Raw genomic sequence first — 21165 nt, 5'->3', positions numbered from 1 at the left:
GGAGGAAGATGAAGAATCAATAGAGTGTTTGTTTGGCACAGCCCCATATGTGTAGTAAATCCTAGCTGCTGCTGTTCCTCATAATTTCAGTCATCACATAGGGAAACAGCAGTGACCCCATGCTGGCTAGTTTTATGTTAACTCCACACAAGCTTGAGTTATCTGAGAGGAGGGAACCTTGATTGAGAAACTTCCTCCATAAGACTGGGCTGTAGGCAAGCATGTAGAGCATTTTCTTAATTAGTCCAGCCCATTATAGGTGGTGCAGCCAGTAAGCAGAACCTCGCTGGCCTCCATGAGCTCCTGTCTCCAGGTTCCTACCCATTTTGAGTTCCTGTCCTGACTTCCTTCAGTGATAGACTATGGTATGGAAGTGTAATCTAAAGAAACTGTTTTCTCCCTAATTATTTTTGGTTATGGTGTTTCGTCATAGTAATGACAACCCTAACTAAGAGAGACCACCTAGTATAGAAAGGAGAGAGGATAACAGGAGAGTAGTCTGCCCGGCTAAGTCTTGGTTGAGGTCTGGCTTGGAGATTAGGCCTGGTTGGAAGAGAAGGAGTGGGAAGGTGTAACAGTGCTGTGTAGTATCTATCCAGCTTCTACTGGCTACTGAGACTTGGGTTCATTTCTGACTTTGATGCCTCTGTCAAGCTCAAGTGATGAAAAAGTAGGCAGGTGAAGAACCCATCATGGACAGTCAGTCATGGCTAGCTAGGATTCTGCCACCTATTCATGACAGTCCAGCAAGGCAAGGCTTCACTCACTTGCTGGTTTTTGCCCGAGTCACTTGTATTTGTGAGCCTTTGTGTCTTCCATCAGTAAGTACATTTATTATTCATTGTTGCTAGTAGAGGCGAAGGATATTTCTATGATCAGCAATCTATTCTTAGACCCTTGGAGTCCATTTCAGCGAGGCATGTGGAATTTAGAATACTTTGAGAAGCTTTCTAATGGTTTTCAAAGTGGACTATTTCTGTTCCTTCATTGATTTGCTAGGAATTCTAAATTCCACATCATCAGTATTTTATATAATCCTTAACAACAATGCTGTCATTAGCTCAGACTTAGAAAAATGAGGATCAGAGTGGCTTCCTCCAGGAAGCTGTTATCACATGACACATCACACAGGATTTCTGGCTTCATAGCAGTTCTATGTTCGTGCCCATGTGGGATATATTCTTGACGCCTGTCCCTCCTTCATGTGAGTGTCACAAGAACCAAGGTCCATATGGATCTCGTTTGCATTTTGTTAGGGCTTACAAAATGTACAGGCAGACTTGGACACCCAGTAAGTGTTTGTTGCATTACTGTCAGCCCCTCCTACCCTGTGTACATCTTTACTCAATGTGCATGCCTGTAAGAAACCAGAGGGATTCATGGCTTCCACCTTGGTAGATCATCATGCTACTGTCAGTGAGGAGGAAGGGACTCTTTCCATTCTTTGTGGGTGTCAGAAAGAGTGTAAAGAGGTCTGGAGAGGGCCATGGTTAAGGATTATAGCTTTTATATCCTCAAAATTTATCAAATTTATTATGTGAAATTTGCATAGATACTTGTATGCTTTAATTTCCATCTATTAAGGTCTAATGTATACTGTGCTTAAGTGAGACATAGTTTATGGGATAGCATATCCCTGTCTCTTCCTCAGAAAAGTGTTTGTTTTAGTCAGTTTGTTTGAGTATTTTTAGATTAAATAATGTTTTAAGCATGCACTCTTCAACTCTTTACCTACCTTCCCCCTAACACTAATATCTCATATGGTACAGTGATCAAAAGCTGAGAGAGTCATACTGGCACAGTGCCGCTGAGTAGACTTGATGTGCGTTTCACTGGCTTCTTTATATTTTCTGGTCTGCCATTCAGTCTAGGAGCCATGTGTTCTGTAGTTGGCATCTGTCCGTATTGGGGCTTGGGCAGTTTTTCAGGCTTTTCTTAGTTTTCATGGCCTTATACCTGTCTTTAATTTTTCATGAGGATTATTTTTTTTAAAGATTTACTTAATTTTATTTATATGAGTATACTGTAGCTGTCTTCAGACACACTAGAAGAGGTCATCGGATCCCATTACAGATGGTTGTGAGCCACCATGTGGTTGCTGGGAATTGAACTCAGGACCTCTGGAAGAGCAGTCAGTGCTCTTAAGTGCTGAGCCATCTCTCCAGCCCAGGGGATTAAATTTTTTTTTTTCTTCAGAATTTCACACACAAGTTCAATACATTTGATCCTGTCTTTTCCCCTCTCTTCCCATTCCAACTTCTGTGTCTCTCTATACACCGTCTCAAATTCATGTCCTATGTTAATACACATGCGCGCGTGTGCACGCGTGTGTGCGCACACACACACACACACACACACACACACACACACACACGTTTGTACAACTCACTGAGTCCATTGAGACTTGCCAGTATGCACATAGGTGTAGAACTGAACTCTGGGGCATAGGCAACCTGTCAGAGGTCTTGTTCCTGAAGAAAATGGACTCTTCTTCCCTTAGTAGCCTTGGGCTGCCTGGAGCTTCACAGTTAGGGGTGGGACTTTTTGAGCTCTTCTCTTATCCATATTGGACTGGTGATTGGTGTGGTCTAGTACAGGCCTCCTTGTATAGGCAACCATACTGCTGAGCTCTCATGGATGCAACACCCCAGTCACATCCAGAAGACATGTTCACAGACATCCTCTGGCTTTTATAGTCTCTTGGTGCCTTTCTTCTGTGATGTTCCCTGGTCCTTAGAGGTAGGGGTTGTAGGATAGACTCTTAACTCTTGTTTCAGGATGGACACTCCACAGTCACAAATTCTCCATACTTGGACAAGTTGTTGTCTCTAGTAATTTTGTCCACTGTATAAAGAAGCTTCTTTGATGAAAGGTGAGAGCTGTATTGATCTATAGCTATAAGGATAAGTATTTAGAAGGCCATTGAAGATGGTATCAGATTATGAAATGATAGGAAGTTCTACTGTGTGTCTGTGATTTCTTTAGCTACAAGGTCTTAGATGACTTTCATATTTTAATTAAGGGCAATTTATTAGAATGATTCTCAATTTGTGTTTTGGTGATATTTTTAATGATTAACTTCAATTAATATATTTTGGCAAGATCACCACATAAGTGATTTTGTACTTTTCCTGTAATGTTTGGTAAGTCTGCATGCATATCACTGTTTTCTTACTGAGATGCTGACTTTTATTACTAGATGATTACATCACCTAGTTCCTCTCTGCACCAGGAACATTTTATTTTTTTCTGTGTAATTAGTAAATATCTTGAGAGAGATACTTTTGTGTGAAAGGATTCTGACCAGTTAACTTCAGAATTCCACCTACTTCCCAGAAAGATCTCCTAATAAAATTGTTGTGAATATGGTTCATTTCTGGCCGTTCTCTCTTCCAAGTGGAGAAGGATTTTTGTGTTATTTAAAATGAAGGGCTTTTGAGTTTTGGAAGGCTGCCGTTGACTATTGAGAACTGTGTGCTTGTAACTGGTCTCCGGCAAGGCGTTTTCCAGTTCAGTGCATGCTGCTGCTTTCTCCTCACAACTACTTCATTAAAAAAAAAGAAGATGTATGTTACCTACTAAACCAGTTTTATGATCCATATTCTGAAAAACAGAAGTGTAGTGAAATTCTGTCTAGAGACATTGGTAAAGCGTGAACTTTGAATTTGACGAGGGCCACAGTTGGGGGATCGGCAGTTCTCTTTCCCTTTGGAGGCTGAAGCTGAGTTGGGGTACAGGTGAAACCTTCTCTGATGACAGAAACTCAGAAAAATAATTGTAAAGTTTTAGGAGCTCAGGGTGCTGCTCTCCTGAGCTTACTGCCCCCGGCCCTGTGAGATCTCCCAGCAATGTACCTGCTGAGTTTCATTTTCAGAATCTCAGTGATTCTGTTTATCAGTTCTGCCTAGGGCACAGGCAAATGACTCAGGAGCTCCTGTGAAGGGGACATGAAATCCCGCAGGAAACTTCTAAGAGAAAGTGATTTAAGTGACGAAGATTAGCTTAAAAGTAAAAAAATGCTGTTGGGACAAAGACTGGAAAACTAGATTCTGGGCTGTGAGATGGCTCTGCAGTTAAAGGCATTTGGCGCAAGCCTGACTGAGGTGGGTCTCTGGGACCCATATGGCAGAAGGAGAGAAGTGGTTCAGAAGTTCTTCTGTGATCCCCACATACTTAGGGTAGTCCTGCATGCATCCACATACATGAATACATTTGTGCGCACAGGAATAAATGTTAAAAAAAAAAAAGGATGGGTAATTTTCCCCTTTTCTAAAGATTTTGTCTATATTATGACTTGATCAAATAGGACAACTGAGAGAATGTTTAACTGTTAAGTGGGTTGGTTCCCACATAACATGATTTAAATAATATATATTTTTCCTTTTTGAAATATTTTTAGCTCTTCAGTTTGAAATATTGCAAAGAGTTTCAGAATTCTCATGTATGATTCATAGTCCCATAGCATAAGATCAAAACTAGGAAAGTGATACTGTATTCTTGGTGATAGGACCAATCAGTTTAGATTTCTGTTTGTTCAAGTAAGACCTTTATTCTGACCAGGTTCTAGTCCAAGATCCTATAGGGCATTTGGTTGTCAAGTAAAATGTCTCCTTTTATTGTTATTTCTACCAACTTTGCCTTCCCTGGCATACATTAAGACTAAGAATGGATGGCATTTCTCAGAATGGCTTTGTCTGTTCTGTAGATTGGGTACTGCCCTTCCTTTGATGGAATGTAGATATGCTTTGAGCTGTTAACACCTTGGTTAACTAACTGGTTACATGTATCAAGTAAGAAGTAAGGACTGGGGAGGGCTGGAGTTATACCCAGCTGAGGAAAGGCAGTTCTCAGTGATGTGGTCAAGGTTGGCCTTAGGCAGAATTAAATAATTCTAATGAAGAGGACAAACTCAGTGCCTTCAGGGGCCCTGAAAATCTGGAGTAGTTTCCCATGAGAAACACTGTCAGAAGAGAAGCTAAACGGAACAGTTTCTTGCTTTAAAGTTAGAGAAGTTGAGGGCCTTTTGTAACAAATTAGTTTTCACATTTGAATGTCTTGAGAATAAGCACACTCATGTAAGCAGACCATTGCTGTGATTCCTGGTCAGCAGGTGTTTTTGATTTCCACCTCTTGGAACCCTGGCTTTTGGGGCCCTCAGTGTCATATCTGTGTAGCTGGTGGGAGGATGCAAAAGGTAGTAAGGGCTTCTGGGCTGCTGGGGTGTGGAACACACACAGGAGCTTTCACCTTCCATTGGTGAGAGCCAGTCTGATGGCTATATCTGCCTACAGAGTAAGGCAGGCAGCAGTACTTATTGACTGCAGGTCACTTTCCAGTGACAGTTTTATACTGCAAGGAGACATTGTTTGTATTCTCTAAACTTAATGTCTTACAAGGATGATGTTTCTCCACTCCTCTATTTTATCTGCCAGAGGCATACTTTCCCCAGATATGCACTTACAAACACTCCTTTCCTCCTCAAAGTTGTGTTCAGTTATCATTTCCTCAGCGTGAGATCTCTCAGTTACCCATCAAAGGTACATCCCTGGTGTTTTCTATCATTCTCTCTCTCTCTCTCTCTCTCTCTCTCTCTCTCTCTCTCTCTCTCTCTTTCCTTTCCTTTCCTTTCCTTTCCTTGTAGCTCTTGTCACAATCTGGGGCCTTGCCTGTTTTTCTTAATGGTTTATTTTCTGAATCCTCCAAGAGCACTGGGGATGTTTCCATCTTCTTGGATTATAGTTCTTGTACCTGGCTTGTATGCAGATATTCACATTTAGAATGAAATGGGGAGTTTGGGCTATTGAAATCTCTGAAATTTCAGATATTGGCAAGAATCGTGCCTAGCACAAAGAAGCTGACAGACTGCAGTTCAGGCCAAGCAGATCATCTCTCTTTGCTGATGCTATCTGCCAGCTGCTGTCTGGGCCCCATGGGGAGGGCCTGCTGCCACAGTGGAAGCTGGAAGACATGAGTTTGGGTTCTGGCTCGGACAGTTGCTCATTTTACATTAATTCAGTTCTCTGTGCCTCAAGTCAGTCTTCTGAAATTCATGTCTAATAGTCTGTTGCTTTCTTCCTTTTCTTCCAATCTTACTATGGCAATGAAATGAGGCAGATGATACATAAAAACACCGAGTTATGATAAGCTCAGCTAATGGCTGTTTAGTTCATGGATTTATGTGTCAAATTTGCTAACTTCTGTTCTAGGTGTTGGAGACAAATGGCAAGTTGAGCAGTCCCAAAAAAGTTTTTGGAAGGAGGGGAATCTTGACTAGTATGCTGCAAGATAGAAAGGTCCTACCAAGAGAGGGTCTTACAGGCATTGGATCTATGATGAGTGTGTTTGAGTGCAGAGTTCTGTTCTAGGTTTACAGAGTCATTGGTGAATGGGACACATAATGATGCTATTCTCAAGGAACTTACGTGCTAATATCTTGCTGTTAGAAGTGCAGTTTAGCCGGGCAGTGGTGGCGCACGCCTTTAATCCCAGCATTTAGGAGGCAGAGGCAGGCGGATTTCTAAGTTCGAGGCTAGCCTGGTCTACAGAGTGAGTTCCAGGACAGCCAAGGGCTACACAGAGAAACCCTGTCTCAACCCCCCCCCCCCCCAAAAAAAAAAAAAAGAAGTGCAGTTTGAAGCATAGACATGAATTGAAGAGGTTTTGGTGATCACATTAAAAACTAAAGAGGTAGCTGGGGAGGAAGTTCAGTAATAGAGTGTTTGTGCATGTGTGAACCCTGAGTTTGATCCCCAGCACAGAAAAACAAAGTAAAATGAAATGGATAAAATCACTTTAATGATATAGTTAACCTAATATATTCAAAATGTCATCTCAATATGCAGTCAACACAAACACCAACAAAGAAATGTTTGACTTTTTAAAAAGTTTGAAATCTGGTGTGTTACATTTATAGTATAACTTCATTTCAGTAGCACATGTGTCTTGTAGCTGCCATATTGGGCATTAAAGGCCTAGAGGGGAAACATGGGGACACCGTGTAATGACAGGCAGTGAGAGTGCCGGAAAAAAAAGACAAAACATAGAAAAGGGCAAGAGCTATAGATACCCGTGGTTATCTGGGAACTACTCCTGATTGCACTGATGAGGAATGGAAGGTCAGGGTGAGTTGAAAGACTGTCTGAAGAAAATGTTCTATAGGAAGACGTAGAATGTACAGTGGCTTGTAGAAGGAGGGCCTTTGGAATGTGGCAGTGGATAGAGGAGGCCAAAGGGATGAGTGTAGTGAAGTAGGGCATGCACAGATATGCAGGGTTTACTAACCCACAGTTAAGATTTTAGGCTTTGGGGGGCTGGAGAGATAGCTCTGTGGTTAAGAGCACTAACTGCTCTTCCAGAGGTCCTGAGTTCAATTCCTAGCAACCACGTGGTGGTTCACAACCATCTGCAACAGAATTCAGTGCCTTCTTCTGGTGTGTCTGATGACAACAGTGTACTCATATACATAAAATAAATAAATATATCGTAAAAAAAATTTTAGGCTTTGTATTCATTATAGAAGGGTGAACATGGGATAGCCTGATCTAAATGCTGTCTAAAGGTTACTTTGGAGCTCTGCTAGGGAACTGCTAAGAGCCTAGAAAAGATGTGCAAAGACTTGAGGAAGTGAAGGTGTGTGAAAGTCACTCAGCAAGCACCCCTTGGACACCCACAGGGTACAGAGTATTGTGTTAGGCACTGTGAACATAGTGGACCTGGCTCCTGTCCTCAGAGCTCAGGTTAGCAGAATAGCCAGAGAAATTGGGTAGAGGAGCAGAGGGAGAAGGAAGGTGTCATTCTGCACTGTCCTCTGTCTGCTTATTTTAGGCATAATTTTTGCCAATATCTGAAATTTTAGGAGTGTTAATTGTCCCAGTTCCCATTTTTACTCAGAACTTTAATATTTGCTTACATGTTCAAGTACAGATTAAAAATGTTCCCAGTGGCCCCACCATTCCAGTGCCATCCGGCTGAGTTAGTTTTCTGCTTGCCTGATCACAAGGCTAGAGTGTCAGGAAAAGGCTTGAACTTAGGTGAACTCTATGTTCCCTCTAGCACTAAGATTAATAGTTTTTACTCTGCTGCCACTAGGCAGCTGGTGAAGGTGAGCTGCAGAGATGGGCTGATGTTATGACTTCTGGTGAGGTCAGTGGTCCAGTGCTGGAAGGAAGGGGCTTAACAACATTCCAGAGGCAGGCTTTCCCTGAGAGGACCCTAATTTCAGTGTACATTGCTTTGTGCACTGAGCACTAACAAATAACTCTGAGATCGTCTGCCTTTCCTGCTGACTTAGAAAATGAACTGTTCAGTCAGGAAGAAGAGTGTTCACTCCGTTCCTGGAGCACTAAGTGATACTTGGGTGTCTCTGATTGGAACTTAGTTGAATTCCTTGGTCTTGATTTTGAAAAGTCAGAAGATTTTTGTTGTCCTCTGCTTTGCTTTTGTCATCTTCCCACTTCTGCCTTGACTTCTGTGAGGCAGCTGTCAACAATCAGTAACAGATGAAGCTGGGCAGTTTTCTGTACCACATTCCTTAAGCCTCTGAAACATATTTGTAGCTATCGATTTGCTCAGTTGATTGCTTGATTCATTAATCACAAAGTATTTACACATTGTAGGGTGGTGACAGGTGGCTTACTAGACCAGCAGTTCTGTTTGGGTTTGGGAGTCTCTAATGCTAGTAAAATTTATCGAACAGGCTGGAGAGATGGCTCAGCACTTAAGAGCACTGCTTGCTCTTCCAGAGGACCTAGGTTTGAGTCCTAGAACTCATGTGATAGCTCACAGCCCTCTATAACCTTCAATTCAGGGAACCTGATGCCTCTTCTGTGGACACCCATGCATATAAATTACAAGTAAATTAATGAAAAATAATTATTGAAGAATCCAAAGAGCTTTCTCTTTTATGAGCTTTTATAATTTATTGTTACCAAAATTAGAAACTGAAATAAAAATTCTCAATATAGGAAATGTTAATGTATATTAACATTTTGATTAGATACCAGAAATGTGAAAAAGAAAAAAAGGAACATAACATACTGTTATCACTATGAAAATACGTTTAGCATTACAGAGTCTCCGTGGTGTCCAAGCTGGGTATAGCCCCTATGGATGTTGTTCTAGATCCTATGGTACTGTCAAAGCTTTTGGTAAGTGTGAAGACTCACTGAGATTTGGAACATCAGGGAAGGTATATGGAGAGAGCTCAGAGCCCGAGTATGGTTGGCTACTGAGGATAATTATAGTTGAAGGACAGCTGGTGGGAGGCCCAGAGGCCAACCTGAAAGAATTCATCATGGCTATGCCCTACTACTGTGTGCAATAGATGCTACCAGAACCTAGATTTTTCTGTGTGGGTTTGGTGTGATGTAGTTTTATTCCCTTGTTTATTTTTATAAACACATGTGGCTGTTCTCAAGTCTTCTCAGTGACTTGAAGGAAGGTAAGGGCCTCTTTGTATTGGAGAGCTTCCTATTTCAAGTGCTGAGTTGAGTCTGTCAGGCTCTGCAAATGTAAGCAGGGGAACCCTGAACTGTGAAGGAGGCTCAGTAGAAGCTTCACAGTGCAGGAGAAGGCAGGCTGAATTAAAATGAACTGGTAATCATCAAAGACTGGAAAGGTGACACTTGAGAGGTAAGGGCTTGCGTGATCCAGAAGTAGAACTCCTCATCTGATGTCATCCTCGTATCTCAAGATGAGACCTTTTGGCCCCAGGCAATCACTGGCTTTGCTTTGTGCATTGCCTCCTCCTTTGAAATGAGGTCCAATTGGAGGTGTAACTATGTCACTGGATGCAACTCGATACTTCCTTCACCCTCATCCTGCTGGCCTAGGGAGGGCCCTGCTCTGTTGGTTTTATAAACCCTGTTCAGTAGATTCTTTTCTTTTCTTCTGCCCCTAAGCAGTGGCAGTGTATTTACTTTCAGGGGATCTGGGATAAATTGTGGAGCATGAAGAACCTGCTAATATTTTCTGGGATTCACAGCTCTGGGGTATTGGTAGCTTCAAACTGTAGATTTGCCTCTTGAGGGCATCAGAAAGTGAAACTATTGTTAGGGAGTTAGAGGAATGAGCGTTGGGGAATACAGGCACTATGGAGAGCTACAGGAAGGGAGAGAGTGAAGAAGGAGTCTGGGGCCTGAAGGAAGGAAGGAGGGATGAGAGTGAGAAAGAGAGGAATTTATAGTCTGAACGAGAGGAGGTACCTCCCTTTCACATTAGCACAGCTTTAATCAATCTCAAAATGAGAAATTAGAAAACCCGATGCAAACAGATTTTTCTCCAGCCAGTTTACATTACATTTTATTTTGTTGAAAGTATAGTTTATCAGCCCCCATTTTCAATGCTCTTTCTGCCTTCAAGGCATTGTGGGAAAAAAGAAATCTAACAATGTACCCTTGTGGTGGTGTGAGACGTCACCTCCAGAGCCCTTAGAATGGTGCTCCTTCGTGATGAAAGTTTTCTTCCCAGACTGGCATCCTCCATCTCCTGGCCTGTATGTCCTGCCTGAACTCTGCCATGCATCTGGAGTGTGCATCTGGAGTGAGACTGGGAGACTGGAGTGGGTTGAGTTAGATCTTGGGGAGCTAAGCGTCACTTCTGGGGAGATACCTCTAAACTGTACTCCTGTTGTCCTGTGAAACCCCCCTCTGTGTTTCCAAAGAAACCAGGAATCCAGATTCTCCTGTAAAATCATCAGATTTTGAAAGTGCAGACACTGGCAGTAGCAGTCCCTGGCCAGGGAGGACATTTTCAGACTTCTGGTTTAGATCAGCTGCCTAACACTCTTCTCCTTTGTTTGGTTTGTTTAATGTTTCCAGTTTACTTTGACCATTTCCCCTTATACTTTCCTGTCATAATTGGGTTGTCAGTATTCTGGCTGTTCTGAGTGATCTTTGCTCCTTGTCTTCTTGCTCATAAGCAGCCTTGAACTTCATATAGTACTTAGACAAGCCATGAAAACCTACAGAGCTGGAAGGTGGAGTTGGGGCAGTAGCAGCCTGGGTTTCCCTCCAGACCCAGCTCTGAGAGAGCTCCTTTGAACTCTGCTGGAAATCTGGACCTTTTCCCTCAGGGCACTCACATCCTATTAGCCCAATCCAAGGGAGCAGAGTGGTCCAGACCTGTCCCCATCTTACAGCTGAACAGTCCTTTAGGCACTGATTAGAGATCCAGTGCCTGGAGCTGACTCAGGTCTGAGACCCTTGGCCGCACAGCCCTGCACTGCCCATGAGAAATGTACTTTCTGCTGAGGGCTCTGGCTTGGGCTTGGTTCTTTTCCTAGTGTCTCATCTGGCTTGCCGCTCCTAGTGTCTCATCTGGCTTGCCGCTCCTGTCTGGTTTCTTTCAGGCCCATTATAGTTTGTTTTCCTCTCCTGTGTCTATTGGTTAAGGCATAGGTTGTCCTTCTGAGGCTATTAATGGGTGAGTGGAGGAACGAGAAAGTTGGGTCACTGAAGCATAACCTTCCCAGCTAATGTTTCCACCTCAGGGTCAGATTTAATAGGTTTGGGTACAGCCTGTTGGGTATGGAAAGCCCTCTGTGTGTTGCTGTGCATGACGGAGTGGGAGAACTGGGTAGAAATCCATGCTGGTGTTTTATTTACTGGGTGAGCACCACATACGGTTTTCTTTGGCTATGGGTCAGCTTTCGGTTGTGCTCAGTAGTCTCAGGTCTCTCCTTGAGAGAGGCCTTGACATTTGCTAGGTATGTGGCAGCTTCTGCTTTATTCCTTAGTTACTCTGGCCAGTGGTCTACTCAGGACTGGCATTCCCTCATGTGATCCATATAGTCTGGAAGGAATGAGGCCAGTAGAGAACTATTTTTTTTTATCAAGTAGTACCTGTTCAGGCTGAGCAAGGCAACTGGCTCGGTTTGGAGTGCAGCCTGTCCTGGAAAGGAACTTTCTGCTGACATGTTCTTTGGAATAAAATCATGATCACATTTCTGTTTTGGACCAACTTTGCTTTACTGACCAGTGCTACTGCCCTCTCCTATCTCCCCCCCCCCCCCCCCAAAAAAGCCAGGCTCTCTTTAGTTTAGCTTCCTAGACCTGGGGTAAGGTGAGATTCATCCAACTTCTAAGCTGGCTTTGCTTTTATGCACTGTCTGCTAGTGCCCATGCTGAGTCAAGAAGGGTGCACATCTTAATAATATCCTTTGGACTCCATAGGGCCTTGAAAATGGGAAACATGCATTCCTGTCTCTGGCTACTGCTACTTTCTACTAAATGAGCGGGCATTAGGGCTTTGCCCTGGGAAGTAGCTGAGGACAAACCATGGACTACATGCCATGCTCTTCACACCATGAAGACAGAATGATCAGATACAATCTCCAGATTTTTAAAAAGTGAAAGAATCTTGAGGTTGCTGATAATCTTTATGAACTATGACTTCTCAAGTATGTGGATGAATATGGAGCTTTTCATGCCCAGAATTTCTGAAGCTTTTTATAAATCAGCTATATAACTTCACTTTTGTAAGATCTGGGGAAAATGTACAATATGTTTTTTATATAACCTCCATTTTAACACATTTAGGGAAAAGATTGGAAAAGGTTGTGATAAAATAAATCTCCCTTTTGACATGGGAGCTCCCAGTGGGCAGGGCAGGGTGTTGTTGCTGTTTTGTTTTTTGTTGTTGTTGCATTTACTAGAATATCTATAGAACTTCAATTGTTATGGATATAGAGTAGAAAAGAAATATTTGTGGAGTAAATATTTGTGGATTTAATGATCAAAATCAGCATCAGTCAGGAATCTGATGTCTGCTTGGCCTTGTGATACTGACTTTATTGTTAGTAAATGTATTTAGTGTAGCTCACTGGCCACACAGTTGCTGTACAATTAGTATTATTTGCACAAAGGTGTATAATAGGACTCAGTCAAAGCCAACATGCAGATGAAAAATCAAAGCTTCAGCTAAGTTAGGCAGTATGCCCAAAGGCCCAAAGCTGTTGGGAGTCAAGATTTCAACACGGTTCCATTCTCTTGCTTCACCACAGTTAAACTATTTTTGCTTGGCAATGTGAATAGTAGGTGCTTTGCTTGACAGAAAGAATATAAGAAGCCAGGATTTCACCTTGCTCCACTGTGACTGGAAGTGAAAAGTCTTGAGGGGAAAGTCCATCAGTTACGTTTGAACTTCTATCACTGTCTCTCCCCTCAACAGTATGCTTGGTTGATGATGTGAAAGGGATCAGTCTTCTTTCCACAGGCCGCTGTATCCCCAACAAAAAGGAGTTTTAACAGAATGTTTTCTAGAATATGAATTAATCTAGAAGAAAGTTATAGAAGTAGAACAGGTGAAAGTACAGAGCATTCGTTCCTGTGTGTCTCATGCTATTGTATTTAGAACCTTTGGAAATGGAATAGTCAATATCTAGCCACAAGCAAATAGCAAAAGCATTAAAGATGTTTGTAAGCTGCCAGTGGGTAAATGTATACCAACTCTTTTAAATTCTCCCTTTACAAAGGAGTTTGCTGGTTGTGGTTTTTGGGGAAACGTGCTACAGAAGAGTGGGCATATGTACTTCTTTGCCTTACCTCCTCTTTCCCTATTTTATCTCTTTTGAGGCACTGTCTTTCATAGCCCAGGCTAGCTTATAATTGGCTGTGCAGCAGAGGATGTCCTTGAACTCCTGGTTCTCCTCCCTGGATCTCACAAGTGCTGAGATTATAGGCCTGCCTCATTACACTGCTTACACCTCCGTGTTTGTCATGTTTCCTGTGGCTTCAGAGGAGCTGAAAGGTTCCTTGTGCTTAGTTCCAGTGTCAGCTTCACAGTGCTGATCTCTGGGAAGATGAGTTTCATTCCTGCTCTTGGAGTCAGTGTCTGCCATGTTAACTGATACTGGTGGGGAAAATTCATCTGCATGTAACAATTTAAATTGAATTGGATACTGAAGTTAGGAACTTACTGCTCATGCCTGAGTTCACAAATAATGTCTTGTTTTCAGTTAGTTGCTTCATCCATTCTTTTATTCCATCACAACTTCCCTCTGTAGCAGTGGGGATGTTTCCTAGAACCCCCCTAGCTGATTTCTGAGATGGAGGATGGAACCAATCTTATGTATGCTGTGTCTTTTTAATACATACATACATACATACATACATACATACATACATACATATCTGTCATAAAGCTTAACTTACAAAGTAGGCCCAGTAAGAAATTCAAAGCAGCAACTGATACTACAATTAGTACAGTTAAAATGACATACTCCAGTAAAAGTTATGTGAATGTGGTCTTCCTTCTGAAAAAGACAAGACAAACACCACTGTATATTCAGACTGCAGTCTAGTTTAGCTAGAAGATACAGGTAAAGGGCACTCTCATTCATCCAGATGTTTGCACTATATGAAGACATTGCTAGATTATGACGTATATTAAATAATAGACCGCCATGCTTCACCCAAGGAAGCTTCCAGGCAGATGGGGAAAACAAATGTATAGTCACTTCTCGGTCAACAGGTCTAATGTGTAGTGCTGTGGCATGTTCTAAAACATCACATGGAAGATACTGGCTGTGGGAGGCAAGTTCCATCAAGAAATTGTCCTGAGAAGAAACACTTTAATGTTTTGTCTTTCTAGAACTGGCTAGTGGTTTGGGCTACATTAAGATGGTGTGAGACAACTGTGTGGCACACAGAATAGCCAAGAAGTTTCAGTGAAACAAATAGGCTCAGTAAAGTCTCAGGGTCATTGAGGAGGACATGGCAGGTCAGCTAGGGCAGCATGTCTTAAAGCAGGTGGGTCTCGAAATCTCCTAGCTGGCTGGCTAATCAGCTAGCCTCCTCCCAGGTCTCTGAGTAGGACAAACCTGTTTGTTGGTCTGTGTTACGGTTGTGCAGATGACTCTGTTGATTGTTAGGCCCAGGGCACTGCAGGTTGGACTCTGTGACCATAAACACTCTCCAACCCCTCCTGCATGCTCTGACCTTCGGTCACCTATAAGCCATCCCTTTGTGAGCTCTCTATGGCCTTCTTATCTCTCTATACTAAATATTTGTGGAATGAATGACTGTTAATTTCTCCACAGACTCTCAGCTGAAAGCTTATGTGGCTCCTTTCTGTTCCTCTTCAGTAAGGATCCTGTATATCTTAAGAAGATCCACTTTTTACAAGACAACTTCGTTAGGCTGTTCTTTCCACTGAAGATGGGGATGGTGGTTTGACAAACAGAAGCCTATCTGCATCTTGCTCAGTGACCCCAGCTCAGATCTGTCATCTGGGTAGTCTTGGTGCTTACTTTGCCTGCATGTGTGCACCACTTGCTTCTGAGGGTAATTGGGATGGTTGAGACACTGTGCTTGATGGCTACACTCATTCTTCTTTGCCAGGCCTGGCTGCCAGCTGCTTGATTCAGGAAGTAGTCTCCCTGCTGCCTGTGCTCAGTGCCGCTCTGAGGGTCATTCTAGGTCTTCCAAGTATTCAGGGTCAGCCAGAAAGGCGGGTTACAGCCTAAGAAGAGGGGCTGCAGCGAGGCTGGTTCCAGACTAGAAGTCAGGGAGATGGCGTGCACTCCTGGAACCTCTGCTCTTTCTTTGGGTATCCAGGATGTCTGTTCACTTACCTTCCTGGCTTGGATTATAGGTGGGCATTGGGGTCTGTGTGCCTCTCAGTATGGCAAAGCCTGAGGATTATGGTCTCCAGGGTGAGTCCGTACTTTGGGTTGGGGGGGGGTACTTGTTTGTTTATCTGAAATTCAGCATGATCAGACAACATATATTTTATTTGGGACTCTTACTTACAAAGGAAAAGCACAGCTGGGTAGAGACAGGTAACTGAGGGACTGCTTAAGTGTTCTTTGAGAAAAGAAAGGTATTATTTGGGGTAACTTTGATTCTTGGATGTCACTTTGCATGGTGGAAACTATAAGGGTGGAGAAGGGCAGAGGCCAACCTAGACTGCACTAGACAGTGAGCCAGGGCACAGTAACATGTGCATTGCAAGGGCAGCCATTGTCTTCTGTATGGCCGGGTGCCAGGAGAGGAGGCTGAGTCAGACATAAACTTGTCCGGAAGCAGGAGGAAGAACATAGTGTTTCAAAGTAGGGCGGTTGTCTTTTAATTAGCTACATTGATTTTAATTATGAAAGTCATATGAAATCATGCTAAAACAGTTCCAGCAGTGAAATGTTTAAGTTCATTTTCTTGTCCCCCGGGGCCCTGCTTATTATTCTTTGCAAAGGTCCCAGGCAAACAGCTTTCTGCTTAGTCTCTCAGAAACGTGTTGTGCATATGGAAGCATAGCTATACCATGGTGGCCATTGGCAAGCTGTTTCATTGCTTGCTCTTTCTGTCACAGTGTCCCTTGAGCTTTTTTCCATTATACTGTAAATGGGGCTTGTATATTCTTTTTAAAAATACATTTTAAAAAAATTGTTGCTGTTGACTATTCTGCAACTACAATGAAGGCAGTGAAATACTAGTTTGTAGCATGACACTTGGCCAGGTGAAAGAAGAGGGATCCATTTTGTTTGAAAATAAACTAGTAAGGATTGTCTAAGGGAGAGGTTCAGCTCAAAGGATACAGGATCCTTTCGTCTGGCTGTGTTACTGAGTGACCAAGTAATCTTAGCAGAATGGTTGGACTCAGTTTGAATTGCTCAATAATTTAAAAATACTAAGAAAGCATCTGCCATCGGTATTTTTTCTTTAGTAATTTGCAGTTTTCTACCTACCTGTCTGAGAGCTGGCGTCTTTACCTCTTTCTTTGACTGGATATTTTGAACCTTTCTCATTCCTTTCTGGCTCACCCCTCCAGTATTGATCTATAACTCAGCATACTTGTTCCAGCTGGCTCATTTGTAACATCATATGATCTAGTTTCCAGACCTTTCAGATAAATTACTTATTTATATGAAGGGGCTGTAATTGACTTTTCGGTTGAGAAACCCAATTCACCAGAGTGGCCGGGGAGAGACATAGTTCATTTTACTCTATTATCAAATCAATGTTCAAATGATATTTTAGGATTATTTATTTTCCTCAATATAAGAAAAATGTCAAGATTTATTTCCCATGTTTCTTAAATGTCAGAGGAAATTGACCTGAGGCTGGAGAACTCTCAGTGCCTGGTCTTCGGCGATGCTGGGTAGGAATTGAGAAGCCGAGCACTCAGTACATATTGTAAATTATGCTTTTGTGCCTGGTGCACCTGGTGTGCCTGTGCAGGAAGCTGCTTCCTTGCTTCTGTGAACTAGCTGGAGAGATCACTTTAGCAGAGATGAGACCTGTGGGAGTGGGGTGAGCCCATTAGGTACAGAAAGGTTGTTTTTGAAAGTTGAGTAGGAAGAGCTCGTTAGACTAGACCCTAGACAAGCTTTGTGTGAGAAGTGGGAAGGTGTCAGTCCTGTGGGAAGAGAAAACGCAGGAGCAGTGTAGTGTGGGGAGGCCAGAGTAGTCAGAGGATGGGCGTGATTGAATAAGCTGTGGTGAGAGCTGCTTGTGTAGTAATTCAGTCAGCTATCCCAGAAGATAGAACAACTGTTTCTGGTGACATCTGAACTGAAGGCTTCAGAGGAGAGTGAACTCAGGCAGTGGGCTTTACACTTAAGGAGCTCACTGGCTACTGGACAAGATAGCAGAGGGTAGCTGAGGTGAGGGCAGAGCAGAGGGCTCCGGGAAGCTGTATGGAGAGTGTACGCACCTATAGTTGGTCTTATTTTGTAGTCTTTGAGAAACCCCAAGGGTGTTTAAAGCTGGGTGCCTCATGGTGAGATGGTCTTTAAAAGACTTTCTGGGGCTGGAGAGATGGCTCAGCGGTTAAGAGCACTGACTGCTCTTCCAGAGCTCCTGAGTTCAATTCCATGCAACCATATGGTGGCTCACAACCATCTGTAATGAGATCTGATGCCCTCTTCTGGTGTGTCTGCAGACAGGGACAGTGTACTCACATACATGAAATTTAGTAAATCTTAAAACATACAAACAAGAAAACAACAAACAGACAAAACACTCTATGAAGACTTTCTGGCAGCAGAAAATGGAGTGTTCATGGGAAGACTAGATTTGAGGCAAAGAGCAGTAGGAATGGCGTGGCTTCGAATGGTGGCTATGGAATAGGGAGATGAGGGCAAGTCTGTTGGTGGTGGAGTGGGAGGGCTTGGTAAGTAAGTGTTGGGTTGAAGAAGTGGGGTAAGAGATTTTCACATGGACCCTGAGGACTCATGACACTTAAGGATCTGAGGGTAAAGAAAGGACCACGAACAAAGCCACAGTCTGCAGTAGATGATGGGTGTGGAACAGGAATGTCCAGCAAGGTGTGGAGGAACCAGGGCACAGGAGACCTCCTCTTCCTACTTTTCTTCTTTGAAATATTTGTAAGTGTGACAGCCCCAGTCATGTACATTGAACACAGATAGCCATGGGAGTTGTTGAGCATTGGTGGCTCCAGCCAGCATAGAGAATCCACTGGACTTTCTATCAGTATGAGATTTTTCTCTCTGACTAAAGATGTACCTAGTTAGCATCTTTATTGTAAATACTGTATGATTATTTTTGGTGTGAAGATGTTTCTTTTTTTTTCTTAGATTTTCACTCTTGATACTTAAAGAAACAAATTTCGTCTCCTAATCTCAGTGGCCTACAATTATGTTTCAAAATGAGCTCAAACTCTTGACTGCAGCCCTACAGTGACAGTGGGAGACAGTGTAGGTACAGAAAATGCTAGAAGTGCTAGAAGCTGATGGTTTGTCAGGGGCCTGGGAGTGAGGGAACCTGGCTGTCATGATACTCAGATGGCTTCTTAGGTAAGATCTTGCCATTTCAGTGTTCTTGGTTAGAAGAGTCTGTACCACTTAAAGAAAGCACAGAAGGTTAGCTTGCCCATTTCCTTATATTCTACCATGGAGTTTTAGAAATAAAACTTTAAAGTCAAAGAACAAAGTAAAATTCACAGTGCAAAAAGCAGATGGTGGTTTTTTTTTTTTTTTTTTTTGTAAATGTAAGAGCAGTGTAGCAAAATGTCATTTAGACTGATGCCAGCTCTGCCTGTCCCAGGCTTCACTGCTTGACAGAATTGTGTATAGGTTGTGGTGAGTCAACAGGGTCCCATTCCACAAGTCTGACATAGTACTTCACCCTCCTCTTTTCAGGTATATTCCCTCAGGGCTGCCAGGGCTCCTAGTCCTGGGCACATTTTGAACAGTTGGGCAGCAGAGGTTGGGGCAGAGGTGGTGTTCTTGTCTTTTGGGGAGATAAGTTCTTTAAGGTAAGCTTTGGACTATAAGAAGGGCAAAGCAGGACATGTTCCCTATGCCCCTCACACCACCAGTCCCCAGCTAGGATAAATTCTCTTAGAAAGATGCTTGTTTTATGTTACTGTTTCTCAGTGGTACCTATTAGTGCTCTTGTAGAGTACGTGATTATTACAACCGAGAAGTACTGTTGAGACAGATACTTAATGTGTTAGCACTGATCATGTATAGGACCTTTAAGTTTAGCTGCTTCAGAGGTGCTTCTGAGATGGGATCCAGGAACACTGGACTTGAGACAGGTGTGGTAGGCAGGGTGTGAAATGAAATACACTTTCTTTCCAAGGCAAGGATTAACAAGTGGTGTGAGGACAGCCGTGCCATATCTAACATTCCCAGAAAGCGTATCATTTTGTTCACCTGAGGTATGTATTGATAGTAGTTGTTTTAAAATTCAAAATTTAGGTATAGAAGGTTATTGAGTGAGAAAGAGCCACTGTGGAATTGGCAGGCATCAAGACGGTATAGTCTTCAGAGCAGATACATGAAATGTGAGCATCCTATGCTAGACTGGGTGCATTCTTCATGATCAAATGCTCAAAAAGTGCGATTTCAGGAGCCGCCTGTTTTATGGTCATAACAATGTGGAGTGCGCTGAGACCTTGATGGTATATAATGGTAGTCTTCTTCAGACTGGCTGGGAATTCACTACAGGTCCCTCCCTCCCTCCCTCCCTCCCTCCCTCCCTCCCTCCCTCCCTCCCTCCCTCCCTCCCTCTTCTTTTCTTTCTTTTAGATAAAGTTCATGCTATTATTTCTCATTCAGAATCCATACTTCATCTGTCTTTTGGTTTATATTTCTTTTTAATTTTCTAGGTCTACTGGCAGTAATTCTCAGTGATACCAGCATAAGTATTCAAGAATTATTTCACAGTATGCAGATAAAATCTCAGACTGACCACCACAGATAACTAATTCTGTCACATTGCACAGGCAGGCTTCTTATAACTTATGGAAGTGTTCTTCCACTGTGTGGTACAAAGTTTTATTCATTGTTTTAAGCTTCCTTTTGAATCTTAGGTTATTTAATCAAATTTAATTTTGCAGATATTATATTCTAGACATGATTTATAGATGAAGTAATATTCAGAGAACTCTTGTTCCCATCATTGCCCCTTCCCTTCCAGTGTCTTCTTCCATATGTAGCCTTTTGGAGAAGACTAAGGCTGCCTTTTTATTCTCTACACAAAAGCAATGTCATCCTACATACATTCTCTTTGAACTGGAGGTCTCTGTAGACTAAATGTATCCATAGGATTTTGATTTATTATATTCTTAGTTTATAATAGGTTTAGGGACAAAAATCCTCTGGATACGTTTAGCCTACAGAACCTTTCAGTTTTATTAACATAGTACAGACATGTGAAGAGTATACCATAGGCTGTGCTACTTCCCTTGTGATTTCATGGCCAGTCTGAATCTGCTGCTTCTGTGTGGCATCACTAGAGAGGACTAGATTTTATATCACTAGTCTAGGAAGTGGTAGCAATTCAGAATGTAAGTTAGGATTAGTACTGAATGAATTTCACTCCAGTGTGAAATCCTAAAGTCAGACCATGAAAGGCGAGGACTGTCTATGAGCTCTTCTCTGCCTTGCACTCTATTTAAATCATGTGTCCTGATGACTATGCCATAATGTCATATAGATATTGCCATCAGTGCCTTTTGATTGGTATAACATTCTTTTGTATACATAAACAGGGTTGGTTTTTTTTCCCTTGTTGAGACATGATCTCTCTAGCTAGCCTTGAATTCAAAGTCTTCCAGCCTCAGCCTCCCATATTCTGGGATAACAGGCCCTTGCCACCTAAAATACAGACTGTGTTCTACACAATTTCACTGGCTTCCTGTTTACTGCTTCGTAAGAAGCGCAATTCCCAATGGCTCTAACACGATGGTGAGAGGAGGGGC

At 42.6% G+C, this 21165-nt stretch overlaps 1 protein-coding gene across 9 annotated transcripts in view; it reads left to right on the top strand.

Annotated features, from left to right (window-relative positions):
- Positions 1-21165, top strand: part of Kif16b (kinesin family member 16B) — a 291086-nt gene that overhangs the window by 9948 nt on the left and 259973 nt on the right. The window lies entirely within an intron of this gene.

Source organism: Arvicanthis niloticus, chromosome 2 (genome assembly GCF_011762505.2).
Source record: "Arvicanthis niloticus isolate mArvNil1 chromosome 2, mArvNil1.pat.X, whole genome shotgun sequence".
Taxonomy (NCBI): domain Eukaryota; kingdom Metazoa; phylum Chordata; class Mammalia; order Rodentia; family Muridae; genus Arvicanthis; species Arvicanthis niloticus.
The sequence above is the reverse complement of the archived record's forward strand: the minus strand, read 5'-3'. Positions and strand labels throughout refer to the sequence as shown.